This window comes from Mytilus californianus, unplaced genomic scaffold (genome assembly GCF_021869535.1).
Source record: "Mytilus californianus isolate M0D057914Y unplaced genomic scaffold, xbMytCali1.0.p SCAF_5, whole genome shotgun sequence".
NCBI lineage: Eukaryota > Metazoa > Mollusca > Bivalvia > Mytilida > Mytilidae > Mytilus > Mytilus californianus.
The window spans coordinates 16,719,727-16,734,400 of record NW_026262701.1 but is presented as its reverse complement, the minus strand read 5'-3'; positions in this window follow the sequence as shown (position 1 = coordinate 16,734,400).

Sequence of the window (14,674 nt, the reverse complement as noted above, 5' to 3'; positions counted from 1 at the left end):
ACTAGTAAGTAAAATTAAAGAAATTGGCAAGGTGCTTTTTCTTTTTGTCTTTTAGAAGGTTCTGAATTAATTCTGCTTCATACGAGTACAAAAACAAATCGGCCAGTAGGGGTGCACAATTAGTACCCATTGGAATATTGACTGTCTGTTGAAATATCAATCCTCCAAACTCAACAAATATATTGTCGATCAAAAGTCCAGCATTTTGATAATATCCGCAGTGTATTTTTTTGATAGACTCAGTGTGGTTCTTCACAAAATAAGAATTATTATAACCTAAAACAAGAAATTTATATCTACGATTCCCATTTTTATAGAAAAGACTCTGTTTAATGAGATGATGAAGTCGATCTTTCAATTGAGCATGGGGAATTGTAGTGTAAATCGTAGAAAAATCAAAGGTCTTATTGTTGCTGCAAAATTGCAGCGATTGGAATCTAAGATTTAGCAATAGATCTTTAGAATTTTTAAGAATCCACATCTGATTGACACTTCTGGTTAAATATATCTCATCACAATATTTCTGAAGGCCATCTTTTACTGTAGAAAGAATAGTAGTCAGCACTTTAGAAAGATGCTTAGTCGAACATCTTGATGATCCAGCTATGTATCGTTCTTTATAAGGAGTTTTGTGAAGTTTTGGTATCCAGTATAATGAAGGTAGATGTTCTTCGTCTTCTTTGATGTTAATACCAAAAGAAAGAAGGACAGATTTGCGATTATCTAAAATTGCATACTTTGTAAATGATGTTAAAGAATATGTAGGATTACCAGTTTTTCTGTTCATTCCAAGCTCTTTTGTGAAACATTCCAAATAATGGTTTTTACATATGAAAACAATATTTTTGGAGGCTTTATCTGCTGGAACATCGGCATATTTGTCATGAAAAGAGGATAAAGCACCCACAACCTCCGGGTTCTTGAACGGGTTAGAAACCCGTGTGCTCATAGTATATCGTAGTATCTGAATGCGCTTCTGAATGCATGATCAAATAGCTTTGATCCATTCAGACAATGTGTCCAGTTCTTGTTCATCTGGTTCGCGCTTTACCCATCAGTAGTAAAACAAACAAATGGATAAAGGAATTTCTCACAAACAGAACACACATAGTAAATTAGTACTCTCCTCAGACAGCGACTGCTATACACTCCAAGAAAACCTACATAAACATGCAAAATAGGAATACTTTGGGAAATGGAGTTCAACCCTGAAAAATGCAGCCTTCTCACAGTCACAAAATAGAAAAATCCAATCAAGTGAGACTACAACCTTCACGGCCATACTCTGGTGCATGAAACATCGACTAAATACCTGGGCTGTACCATCGCAAATTATCTGGATCGGGGGAAACACATAAACAACATCACAGGTAAATCCGCCAAAGCCTTTTTTCTTACATCGAAACCTCCACATCAGCTCAAAATCCACCAAAGAGCATTCCTATTAAATATTAGTACGATCACAAATGGAATACACAACAACAGTATGGGACCCGTACCAGAAAAAAACCCACTTAAAATCGATAAAATACAAAGACGAGCTGCACGATATGTAACCAGCAGACATAGAAATAGATCAAGTGTCAGCAATATGATAAATGAAAAAGGATGGAAAAGCATACAAACAAGAAGAAAAGAAGCTCGACTCATCATGTGTTACAAAATAACATATGACCTTGTAGCCATAGACAAGAATAAATACCTACAGAAAGCAACAAGAAGCTCCAGTCGGACAGGACATCATACTTGATTATTACAGCCAGCCACCAAATATTGTAGAAAATGGTCATTCTTCGTAAACACCGTCAAGGATTGAAACAAACTGCATGCCTCCAAATATCGCCACAGATATGCTCAAATTGCCAGAATATTCATCATGTTGAATGTGGGCAGTATTTGGAAGAAGGAGAAGAGAAATCCACTACGAAACAACTGTGTTCTCGGGCCATGCTGTGTTATAAACTGGAATACGCTCTATGAACACAAGTGGGGATTTTTTTCAACCACTTCAGTTGCATGTCATTGAAGAAGAAGAATGATTACATTTTAGAAAAGATTAATTCAAAAGACATATCTGAAAAATCACACACAAAATTTATGAAATATGTTTTTGGGTTATCAGAAAAGCAAGTAACATTGCTGTTATGTCTGAATTAGGAAGATTTCCTATATAATTTTCAAAATTATTGGCTATGTTAAAATATGCTCATAGGTTAAAGAACACAAAGTATGGTATGGTTTATTATATGATGCATATATGTGTAATAAAGAGTAACATGTAAAAAAAAATATTACTTTATTTCTCGTGGTTTTCTAGTATTGATTTTTAATAAAAGAACTAGACTTATCAAACTTAAATGTAAGTGTTGGCCGATTATGTACTATAGTTGAGGATAAATTAAGTTTTCTGAACTATTGGAAAGATTTTAGACAAAATACTATTATATCAGAAAAAGGTGAACCCTTGGCCCTAGTTTTCAATTAAATATGTTTTTGGTACAAAAACATATTCAGAATCAAAAGAATTTAAAGATCAACAAGCACTATGAAAGATCAGAATAAGTGAACCCCCCTAATGATAGAGACGGATATATGTGCAAAAAACTATATAGATAAATCACAAAGATTCTGTAAAAATGCACGTTGGATAAAGTTGAAATAATGAACATTTCATATGTCAATGTCCCCTTTATAATCTCTCGAGAAAGGAGTTCTATGATAAAATTTGTAAAAACATTTAAATGAAACACAAGTGCCAAGTTAAATTGGCTTTTTATTCAAGAAAACCTAGAGGTATTAAACATTATTGCAATTTATATTTATAAATGTTTTTGAACTCCGAAAACTATCAATATAGTACAGATGTGTTTATATGTAACCCATTGAGAATATATGCCTGTTAATATTGTATATAATCTGTAATATTACTGCTTTTTTACTTACATGTATATGCTTATGGCTCTGGTGTGGCTGTGGCTAAAGATCTTAAAATTTAGTTGATTCTATTCATATTTATATATGATTATCAAAATTATTTGTGTTAATTATTAAAATCATTGTAATAGATTACTTTGCTCTTCATGGACCCTTTAATTGGAATAAAAATATCTTATCTTATCTTACAGTTATATGTTTATTGAAATAATACAAAATCATACCCTTATGGGGTTGATGGCATACATGAAAATTGACAAAATAACACAGTACATTATACTTAACAAAAATTATTAAATACAAGACATGAATTTCTTTATTTACAAATCATGCAGTTGTTGAATCCACTCTCCTCAATGACCATGAATTTTTAATATATGGGTCAGTCCATATACACACAGTGCTTTAGTGGTAAAGCATGGAAAACATATAATATTTTTTTGTAAGGAGCAATTGAATGCTATAAAATGGGCAAACATGTTGCTGATATAATGAAGAGATAGTATGAATAATTATATTTTGGTTGGTTGTCAACTTTTTTTTATAATAAAGATTATATTTCAAAAAGGCCTCATTTTTACCCTTTTCAAATGGGACAATTAATACAAAGTATAAGATGAAAAACAAATATGTTGAAAAAATATAGGGTGAATGGTTTTTATTCATTTCAGTTCTTAATAGTGTGTTTTTTGTCTTAAACTGCTTGTTTTGTGAATTTGATTTGTGAAAATGGTCGATTTTTAACATTTTAATATGCTGTTCATTTGTGATTTCATTCAGTCAAATTTACAAAGTTTCTGTGAGAAATCAATTCTCAAGTTTTCATTTTGTGTACATTCAAATAAGAAATGATCTTCATCATCTATTTTATTCAAAGAACAATGTTGACATAAACGTTCTTCTCTTTTTAGGTTTCTGTACCTCCCCCTTTCAATGGTCAGCCGAGAACCAGTTTACTTTATCGGTTGAAACGAACCGACCAGAAAGACCTGGAAATATTACATTGTATGTGAATCCGTTCTACTTATACATGTCATAACTAGATAGACTGGCAAAACCTTGTTAAAAAGCAGTCAATTCCTACTGGACCTAAAAGTTGAAAACTGTATCACCTTCAGTCAGCATTCAACACATTCAATGATCTATAAATTGATTGCCGAAATTGAAAAAACGCATACAATATGAATAGAATAGAATAGAAAAGAATATTTTTATTCGCCAAATTAGAACCGATAAATTAGAGCACCCGGAGGGCATATAACATATATAACACATAAACAATATCATTATAAACAATAATGAATACAATGCAATGCAATCTAGACAATAGACATGTAAAATAAAAAGGAAAAGAAACACACACACACCAAAATATCAACAACATATTATCAAAGGGATTTGTATAGTATCACCAGAGACATATGATACAATTGTATTATATGCTGAGACTACTATATGGTATAACACATGTGTTATACAGTAGTCTCAGATTGTATGAGGCGCCGTTTTACTATTTATTCCTTATTTTCTGATATCAAAAATTCAATATTTTGATATCAGGAAATCGATTTCTTGATATCATAAGATAAAGAATATTTTCTGTTATCGCTATTTTACGAAATTTTCCTTTGATCTTACTGACTGATAATTTCCTTTCTCAGCACAGTAGAGTGATTTGAAAAATTATCGCTAGTAACTAAGGGCGCACGTGCCGTTGTCAATGAAAAGTCGTCATAGGGAATAGCGATAAACAGATTATCATTGGTCATCTTAACTCGATTTTTTCTGATGTCAGAAATTCGAATTTTTTTATATCAGAAAATATTCTTTATTTTTTTATATCAAGAAATAAATTTTCTGATATCAAAAAATGATTTTGTGATATCAAAAATTCGAATTCATGATATCAAAAAACCATTTTTTCATATCAGAAAATTAGAAATAAATAAATGATTGCTCCCTGTGTGTAAATAAAAGCATCCAAAAACATCAGGAAATATATGCAAAAAATGTTCCCGGTAGACAAATTGTTTTATAATGTGGAGTACCGCTACACGATATTGGTCATTATATTGATGACATAGTGTCCCTTGTTACAAAAACAAAGTACTTATATCAAGTATACTTCAAGTTTTATAATGATTTAGACTTCAAAGTCTCAAGAAAACTGCTATTTAATAACATTTGAAGCAAAAAAAACATGTACACTAATCTTCATTTTGTCGAAACTGTACGAGTACAAGACGCGGTCCATAAGAAATACTAGAAGTCTTCAAAAGACGTCTCTTAAAAAGTCAAAATAGACGGAGTATTTAAAAATACCAGACATGCATTTTTCTTTTATTAGTTGTTACTAGCTTTGAACTAGCTGTCAGTAACTGCGAGTACTCTCAGAACTGTACTTTGAGTCTTTTTGTTGTTGTTAAGGATGTTTAAATACATTGTCACGTCCGGTCTGTGTATTTGTTAGCTGGTTTTTTTCTTTGTATCGATCTAATGATTTAAGCCCATTTCAACTGATTTTTATAGTTTGTTCTTATGTTGTACTGTTACACCACTGTCCCAGGTAAGGGGAGGGTTGAGCGCTCAACTTGACATTTTAGCCCCCCCCCCCCCCCCCCCCCCCCACATTCTTTATGTGCCTGTCCCAAGTCAGAAGCCTGTAGTTAAGTGGTTGTCGTTGGCTCATATCTGTCATATTTGTTTTTCGTACATTGATTTGTTATAAATTAGTCAGTTAGTTTTCTCAATTGAATTGTTTCATATTTTTCATGTCGGGGCCTTTAATAGCCGACTATACGGTATGGGGTTTTCTCATTGTTGAAGGCCGTACGGTTACCTATAATTGTTTACATCCACTTCATTTGAACTTTGCTGGATAGTTGTCTCGTTGGCATTCATACCGCATCTCCTTATTTTTATATTTAACAGAACTAACTAACTTACTAAATCCGCAACATAATCAACAGGGGAAAAAACTAAAAACAAGATTACCAAAACACTGGGGCTTAATTTCATAAAATCCTGGCTGCACAAATATGTTTCAGAGGAAACCAATAATTGCTTATAACATCGAGAACTTCCAAGAATTATTGACCTTAAAATAATTGAAATATGAAACACAAAAACACAAAACTTCTTATGACTGACTGAGATATTCTTTCCTAAAACACGTCCGAAACACCAGACCTAATGTTATGGCTCATGAGTGAGTTCGGATGCTTTTATCGACACACAGGGAGCCTTTATTCATCTTTTTCCTATTTTGTGATATCAACAATTCAAAATTCGAATTTTTGATATCAGAAAATGCATTTCTTGATATCAAAAAATCGTCAGTATTATTTGTTATCAGAAAACCTATTTTTTGATATCATAAAATGGATTTCTTGATATCAAAAAATGATTTTTTGATATTAAAAAATTGAATTTTTGATATCAAGAAATATAGATAATTTTCTGATATGAAGAAATCGAATTCTTGATATAAAAAAATGGGAATTTTTTATATCAAAAACTTGAATTCCTGATATCAAGAAATATTTTTTGAGATCAAAAAATATTTTCTGATATCAAAAAATCTATTTTTTATATCAGGAATTCAATTTTTTGATATCAAGAAATATTTTTTGATATCAGAAAATAAGGAATAAATAGTAAAACGGCGCCTCATCAGATTGTATGTCTTTGGTATCACTATACAAATCCTTGATAATATCAAATATATTATGGCAAAGGCTATTATATCTTTGATATTATTATTATTCAATTAATATTATGTTTACATTGACTCAAGTGAACCAGGTAAGTGTATTAATTTTGACTATAATTAAGTGCTTATCTGCCTAAGAATCAGGCAGTGGTGAAAACATGACAAACAAAAATCCACTCAAGTTTACATTAATTTGAGTTGAGAATGTATAATGGTGCACGAATTTAACATTCGTTTCCTTTTCCTATTCTGGTAATTTGCTATCATTCTAACACGGGGAGGGGATCCTCGTCATACAAATGTGGGTACAGAAATCCGGCTAGGATTTGAAAAAACAACCATAATTCAATGCATATTTTGATAAACGAAAAAATCCCTACTAGTTCATATATATCATAGGAAAATCACAACCCTTTCTTGTATATTTCCCAGCTATCATGACATCTTATTAAGACGTTATAAACACATGGGATCATTCATCATGCTTATACTATTAGATAAAAAAAATCAGAACACAGTTTTTACAGACATCTCACAGAAAATGAATTTATGACCCATTGACATATAATTTCCTACCAATTGATATATTAACTCCGTGAAATTGCACACATTGATATATTTGACTTTCTAAAAAAAGGGACCCATACCAGCGGCACGTCTGTGTATACCTTTTTATTGGAAGTGATAACCCTCCCCCCTGTGCATTCTAACCAAAAGTTATCTAGACATTTCTCGAATTACCAAACACACAGAAACAAAACACCTACCATTTCTAACTCAGGATGAGAATATCTTCATAATAGGATGGTTAGGTGGGCTGGTTTTTTTTTCGGCCATGTTTTAAAATTCTTCTAAATTGCCTAATTCTTACAACATGTACAAAGACTGGCAAGGCTTGAGTAGTGTGTGCCTTATCCAGAAATAATGATTAAAAACAACAAAAAACCCAAAGAACCGTTTCAATAAAGAATAAGAACGCCAATATCGATAGGGACATAACGAGAATAAAGAAAGATTATGAACAGCGAAGCGAATAGAAATATAAAAGGACTTAGTGATTTCCTGGACAACTTTAGAGCTAATCATGAGAGTAAAGTAAAAAAAAGTGTGAAATCAGAACAGCGATGAGCAAGGCAGTTAATGACTTTGAGGATATGTCACATGAATTATAGCAGGAAATGAAGGTTGTGATCAACGAGGTTAATGAAGAGAAGGATCTAAGCTATATAAATGTGGATAGTGTCCACATGTGGACACAGATGATGCCCCCGCTTGCATATCATATAGTTATAAAGAGGCATAACTGAAGAACAGTAAAAAAAAATAGTGGTAATAAGCATTGTGTGTAAGTCTCATAACATTTGGTTGAGGCTAACCTAAGTAGAGAACAGAAATTAAAAATTCAGCAATTTTTCTATTTGTAAACACGCACAACTCTAGAAGGGTTGTGTATAAGTTTTATAACATTTGGTTGAGACAAACTAAAGTTAGAGAACGGAAACGAAAAATACAGCAATTTTTATGTTTATAAAGGGACATAACTCAAGAATGGTAAAAGTGTCGCCACCGAATTTCGTACTTAATCTGTATTATGTAGTAATAAGCATTGTGTATAAGTTTCAACAATTTGGTTGAGGCAAACTAAAGTTAGAAAACGGAAACAAAAAAATTGTACTTGATCTTAGTTTTGTGGTAATGAATATTGTGTATAGGTTTCATAATGTTTGATTGGGGCACACTTAAGTTACAGAATGGAAACTAAAAATTTTGCAATCTTTCGATTTATAAAGGGCATAACTTAATAATGGTTAAAGTGACACTACCCAAATTCAGCTTGATCTGTGTGTTATCAGTGGAAGTCAAAATTAAACATTGCATTGTATAAAGCATTGATTGTAGTTGATTCAACTATAATCATGGACAAAGGAAGATAACTCCAATTTTAAAAATTACTTGATATTCAGAAGTAAATAAAATTTTTGCAATTTTTCCATTTATAAAGGGGCATAACTTTAGAACGGTTAAAATTCAAACTTGATCTGTGTTTTGTAGTAATAAGCATTGTGTATAAGTTTCATAACATTTTGTCGAGGCAAACTTAAGTTAGAGAACGGAAACTAAAGATTTTGCAATTTTTCCATTCATAAAGGGGCATAACTCTAGAACAGTTAAAGTGACGCCACCAAATTTCACACTTGATCTGTGTTTTGTGGTAATAAGCATTGTGTATAAGTTTCATAGCATTTGGTTGAGGGAAACTTAAGTTAGAGAACGGAAACTAAAAATTTTGCAATTTTTCCATTTAGAAAGGAGCATAACTCTAGAACGGTTAAAGTGACGCCACCAAAATTCAAACTTGATCTGTGTTTTGTGGTAATAAGCATTGCGTATAAGTTTCATAACATTTGGTTGAGGCAAACTCGAGTTAGAGAAAGGAAACCAATTATGGGACGCACGTATAGACGGACAAGGGTAAAACTTTTAAATGCCCCAACCGCTACGGCGGGGGCATAAAAATTTACCAGGTGGTAACCAATTAAGCATATTTGTAATAATGGGGCGGTAGAGCTAAGTTATTAATATCACACAGAGCATCTGTTGACAATAACAACGCAAACTCATTTTCATCAGAAGCAATAATACAAGGTTATACGCTGATAAAATTCCAATCAATGAAATAAACAAGGAATAAGTTTTAAAATTTACCACTAATTATTCTGAATACTAGTATTAGACTTCAATGAAAGAAAATAATGAATAAATCAAGTACAATTACATTCAACTTCAAGTCTTTTAATTAATTGTTATTTTTTTTTTCTTTTTATATATATATTGTTAATATAGCGAGACCAGATTTTATCTCTAAATTTATATTTTGCCTTTTTTGTAGTTTTTCTTCCCCTTTTTACTCCGTGGTCTCCTAATATGATCATTGACATGGGACACTGGTGTATATTCACGATCAACGTTTTCGTTCCAATGACACACGGCTGAGTTATTTCTTGCATCATACTGTAAATCCCCAAAAGAAATTCTCTTATTTTGATAAAGGTTTATTACATTGTTAAAACTTTCCACACAAAAAGTGTCTCTGCCAAGAGTGTAGTCTTTTGCGTATTTATAAATATTCGATCCGATGATGGCATTCACAAGTAGTTTTTCAGCTACGGGATCCGAAATCACAATTTTTGAAGGTTCGTAATTATTATCTTTCCGGCATCTAGAACTTTCATCACAACCAGTGTGGGTATTTTTGTAGTGGTCTACAATATTTAACAAGGATGATTTCATCATTTCATTCTGATGGTTACAATTTCTAATGCACCAATGTACGTGTATTGCTCTACTTTATCCCTCAACTAAAAGACCACGTTTTGCCTTTAGAATATTGAGGTCCAGATGAAATCTTTTTCCTTGCTATTTTTCATTGCCTTCACACAATGCCACGTATCATTTTGGTTGAGTGTTTCAGTTTCTTCTCGGATGTATTTGTTTAATCGAAAAATTCCTGTCGTGGCAATGAACACCGACTCGTACATCTTTATCCTTCATGTGCTGGTAAATACTCAAGTTTCCGACTTTTTCATGACGCTGTGAAACGATATTAAAGCCTTTGTAAAATGCTCACATCTTAAAACTCTGTGAGATTTTTCTCCATTTTCTACTACACTAGGGTCTTTTGAACTTTCCGCCATCTAATGGCGTGCGTCAGACGTAATGTCTATTGAAGTACGATATGAAGCAATTTCCTCCAATAAAGCAGTGTCAATGCGTTCATTATATTCATCTTATATATGTTGTTGGTGTTTATTGAAGAAGTTTGTTCTCTTTTCCTCACTTAACAGGCCTACTCTCGAATCACTAACAAATTGTTTGTAGTCTGAAGGAACTATACCACTGCATACGATACCATGGTTTACCCTGTTGTTTATTAGATACTCCTTTGTTGGTAAATAAGGAGAAGACGACCAAGAAAAATATGTTGTGTCTCCTGGTTTCCGCATTTCAAATTCGTTTTAACTACATGTCCCTTAAGCTTCTGAATAAGTCTATTTGTACACAGATGATGACTGCGCAGCCTTGTATGACATTCTGAAACTTGAATGCAACGGCTAAATGAATCCTCAGCAACAAAGACAAGTTTATGGTTTACTTCCGTCTTCTTGATCCTAATATATGTGCTTGGACACATTGCTGGCCAAGGATTTTTATCTTCATCGTCAACCCATTTTCAGATAAAGCTTCGCATATTTGTAAGTTTTCCATTGGCCTGTTGCTTTTCTTTGTAAGTTCATTGCGATGAGTTAGTTTATCAAAAATTGTATTTTTCTTCTCACTTCCAGAAAGTTCAATCCTAAAACTAGGAGTTCTTTTGCGAATTTTCTTCTCATTCTCTGACATTTTCTCTTTTTTTTTCTTTATGAATAAGCGATGAATAGGAATTTTACAAATGAAATGGGTACACGAAATGAGACCCAAGAAATTCTTCCAGGAATATTCCATGAAATGGAATAGGTGAATTTGTATTTTTCTATTTAATTCATTATACATGTTATAGTTATATATTTTGCCTAAATCATTAAGACATATTTTTTTAATAAAATTGAGAAGGGTTAATGTTCATTGTAGATAAAAGTACTTTTACATTTTATTTAGCCATCTTCTTTTTTAATTTTTAAAATCTTTAACCAACTGTTGTTAATTTTCCCCTACTTGACCGTTCCACACTAAAAGTCAGCAGGTGTACTGTGATGCTATGGAATGTTCCCGCCAAATATTTCTGATAGTAAGCAAGACATGTCTATGTGTAATATAATAATTGAGGCTTACTTAATGGAATTTAATTGAATAATATATTTGAATAATTAAGTATTTCTTTAGAAAAGATAAACATGTTGTATGTAAAAGAAAATTTATAAGAAAAATAGATTGTGATAAAAAGCAGAATTTCTTTGACAATTTATTCTGAAATAAAATACTTGTCCCAAGATAACCCTAACTACTGAGTGTTCATTGGAAAAAGAGTAAGAGAGTGACATATATTTAAAATGAAATGGAGGAGACAGCAAATAATTCAAGATCAGTTTTGTCATAAGAAATATCTAGTGAAAATGCTAGTGTTGAGGAAAATGATTCAAATGAAGGAGATTCCTTCATTTCACAAGATGAAAACTCAGAGGAATGTCCCAATTGTTTATGCAGGCCATTCATAACAAATGAAATGAACAGACATGTACAGTTGTGGTGGGAAAATGAAAATAACCCCGAACATGAACGGAATGCACATTTTAGAAAAGACAAGTATAAACGTTTTTGGACCAATTTGTTACATAGGGGAGTTTGAAAAGACCCTAGGTACTTCAATGTACTTATTGCGAAAGCGAGAGGCAATAAAAAGCTATTCTAGAAGACGTAAATGTGTATATCATTGCAGGGATTTAATGCCGTATTGTGTGATTGAGCTAGTGAGACAGTGGTTTCCAAACTTACCTGACAACGATACATAGGCCACATGTGGGAATAATAACTTAGAAAAAATATTAGTGCTGAATAGAAATATAATTAATTGACATGATGAATCATTTGGTGTTTGTATATTGGATGCTAATAGTTCTCCTGCCTCTAAGGTAAGCTGATTTGTTATTAGCAACTAATACGTTTTGTTAAGATACGATAATTTAATTTAACTAACTGTAATATGTGTAATGAACGTACCTTGCATCAATTACGGGATACAGATACTGCAGACCTTGGATTTCAATATAAAACTATATTTTTACTCGAAAAAAGTATTGGACGTTTTTCTCATCCTGCCTTTATATTGTAATGTCGAAACAGAACTATAACATTGAAAAATTATACATTTGAATCCGGGAAAGTTCTTGCATTTTTCAAAATCAATGATTAATTGATTGATTGTTTGTTGCTTGTTTTAACTGCCATGCAACAAATATTTCATGCATATTCAGAACGAGAAAAAAAAAATTAATGATGAATGCAAAAGATGTTTTTTGGGTTCTGTTAGCATGGTAAGGCAGGTGGACCGATATATAATTAAGGCTAGCAATTTGAGACCTCCACAGGAAGGGCAGACATTTTAACTTGCAATAGTATTGAGAGTTTTTGCAAAGGTTTTTTTACTTGCAGAAAGCCTGGCACTCATTCTACATGAGGCATCGAAACTAACGTCCTCTAACCGAACGGACGTGGCTGTGAACAAATATGCATCATACCAAACGAACGCCCCTTTATGTTGGACTTTATTGTCGGACGGGAAAAGTCCAGCGATCACCATAGCTCTATACCGAACAACAAAGCTAGAGGCGTAGTATATAAAAATTATAGATATAAGAAGATGTGGTATGATTGCCAATGAAACAACTCTCCACCAGAGACCTAATAACGTAGAAGGTTGGCAACTATAGGTCACCGTACGGCCTACAGCAATGAGCAAAACCCATAACGCATAGTAAGCTGTAAAAGAACCGGAAATGACAATTTTTAAAAAAATCAAACGAGAAAGCTAACGGTCTGATTTATGTACAAAACAATAAACGAAAAACATATATAATATACAGCAACAAACGACAACCACTGAATTACAGGTTCCTGACTTGGGACAGGCACATACAGAATGTGGCGGGGTTAAACATATTTGTAAGTGTACCAACCCTCCCCTAACCTGGGACAGTAGTGTTATATAGCAACAGAAGTACAAACGGTAAAAATCAGTTGAAAAGGGCTTAACTCATCAGATTGATACATTGCATAAAAACAACTAACAAAAACACAATGTTTTTTTTTCATGTATCTTAGCCTATAATATCAATCTGTACGTAACCAACTTCCAATGGATTTAGTGTAAAGATGTCATTAACAGTCAGAGAAAAACATGACCGTGTACAATGCCAAAATATAGGTATTAACAGATTGCAGGGGCCATGAATGTACATATGTGTATATCAATAATACATATTATCTTACCTCCTTTACATTTCTATGAATATGATTGGTTAAAAGCAACCGCGTGGAGACCGTGTATATTCCAAATTAGGTTAGTAGTGGTGTTACGTCCCTTTATAAAAACAACACGGTGTTGAGGAAAAATCTTGAAGGTTTCAACAGACGGTGAAATTGATGATGAACGATGGAAATAAATTCATAGAACACATTTAAAGCTTACAAGTTGTTATTGATGGCATTTGTTTTTGTATAGACCAATGGAAGTAGGTTCTTAATACTAACGGTATTGAAGACTTGATCACTTTGATAAGCCACTTTTCTAAATACCACATGTTAAGATAGTCGGTAAGATAAATTCGTTACATAGTGTGATAGTCACCCCATATATATCGTATTAGGTCACTATCACACTATCATGTAACTAATAATATTTAGTTGGGTTTTAATTTATTGATAACAAAATCAATATTCATACCGATGAAAACAATATTCAAAGATATCTGTTATCAGTGTATAATTGGTAACCTTTTAGAATATTAAGTTTATTAAAGGATTGATAAGTTTACCCAGATCGTATCTAAGTTTGCGGACTCGGTAAACAACATCACCAAAAATCGCCCCTTTTGTAGTAAATGTTTGTGTAGAGTTTCCCGTGTAAAACTGAATGTTCTTATCAAGTATTCTTTCTTCCGATAGGTTTACGATTTTAAATCAATACTGGCTTCTCACTTTCTCAATTTTATTTCTAGACTGTCTTTTTAACGTTTTTTTTTCGGCTCGGAAGAGTTTAGTGTTGGTTTGTGGTATTATCCAATATTTTTGGTAATCCTGGTTATCTTTTCTAAGCTTATATACTCTTAATTTAAAAATCAACGGAATGTATTGTAAAGTATTTATGAATATGTTTTCAACGAACATATGCATTATTATGATCAAGCGATAATTAAGAAAGAGACCGTGGTTTGGAAAACGTAGGCAAAAAAGACTATATCAATTTAAAATAAACTCGATTAATCGAACAACTTAAACTCCATTAAAAAGAAATTCTATATCCCGAACGTGTAA